Here is a 1,426-nt window from a genome sequence, read left to right as displayed (position 1 = left end):
TTGGGATCATACTCATTAATACCTTTTTACCATTAGTTTCAGCTACAACTTGTAGGAAACCTCTTATATAGGTAGACGCCTCCTGTATGGATAGATACATCAGATCTTTGCCCTTTGGCTGACTGTGGAGGCCCCTGTGAGCCCTTTTCTGTAAGAGTAGGTCATCCATGTTTCAAATCTGAGTGTCCCTGGTTTCTGGCTGCTTGGGCATTGATTCTCAGTATGGGCTTTAAGATTCTCTGGAAGTACACCAAAGCTTTGAGGCCTCTGTGATGCTATGGTCCTATCTGATTTATTATATTATTATTATTATCATAATCATCATCATCATTTTGATTTTTCTACCCAGGGTTTATCTGTGTAGCCTTGGCTATTCTAGACTCACTGTGTAGACCAGGATGGCCTACACAGAGCAATTCACCTGCCTCTGCCTCCCTGAGTTGCTGGGATTAAAGGTGTGGTCCTATCTGATTTATGCATACTGAGAAACAAGGCTTTTTCCTGAATTTTTTATATGCTTCAATGGAAAAAATATACCACAACAGTAGATTCAATAGAAAAAGTAGATTATTTGAACCATCCATCTTCTTCTATGGAAACAGAAATTAAAGAATGCAATAATAATAATAATAAAAATAATAATACAAATGGGAGCCATCCTCACTTTCTTTGGGAAAACTGGAACGGGTTTGGAATAAAATAGTGTATAACTGTGCAATAATAACTTTAGTAATAATTAGAATTTTAATTTTTATTAATATAACAGGTTAAATATTCTTTGGAGGTCCCAGTGATTTTTAAATTGGTAAAGTGGCCCCAGAGAGAAAGAGAGAGAGAGAGAGAGAGAGAGAGAGAGAGAGAGAGAGAGAGAGAGAAATGAAACACTGTCTTTAGGGTTAGGGGTTTTATTTACAGTTTTTCAGATAGCTAGATTTCTCTCACTATCCAATTTTCATATAAAAAGGAGAGCGCCAACCTTCTGTGGGGTCATTCTTGACAGCAGGTGTCCAGAAAACAAGCGGACATGTGCCATACACAAAAGTGAAAAGATTTACTTTGCTTTCTCCTTTTTTGTTGTTCTTTTAGAAAGCGATCCAAGATACTTTTAACTTTCTGTGCGATTCTAAAATCGAAGCCAAACTCTCCAGGAGAACATGCCAAGCTTGACCTGTGTTGAGTGTGCTTTCAGATGACAACCGAAAAAAAAAAAAAACCAGCATGGCATCCGAGGCCAAAAATACCACAGATATCTGACAGTCTCTGAGGGTCCCTCAGACTCCCCTCTGAAACTAGCCATGCTGCCATCTTCTGCACTTGAGGTTAGACATTTTAAACTTTAGCAGGGAGCACAGAGGAGTCCCTTGTTGGATACAGAATCTGTGTCCTTGCGGAGAACTCTCGGCCTCGGATGCCATGCTGGTTTTTT

Source organism: Meriones unguiculatus, chromosome 9 (assembly GCF_030254825.1).
Source record: "Meriones unguiculatus strain TT.TT164.6M chromosome 9, Bangor_MerUng_6.1, whole genome shotgun sequence".
NCBI lineage: Eukaryota > Metazoa > Chordata > Mammalia > Rodentia > Muridae > Meriones > Meriones unguiculatus.
This window is presented reverse-complemented; position numbering follows the sequence as displayed.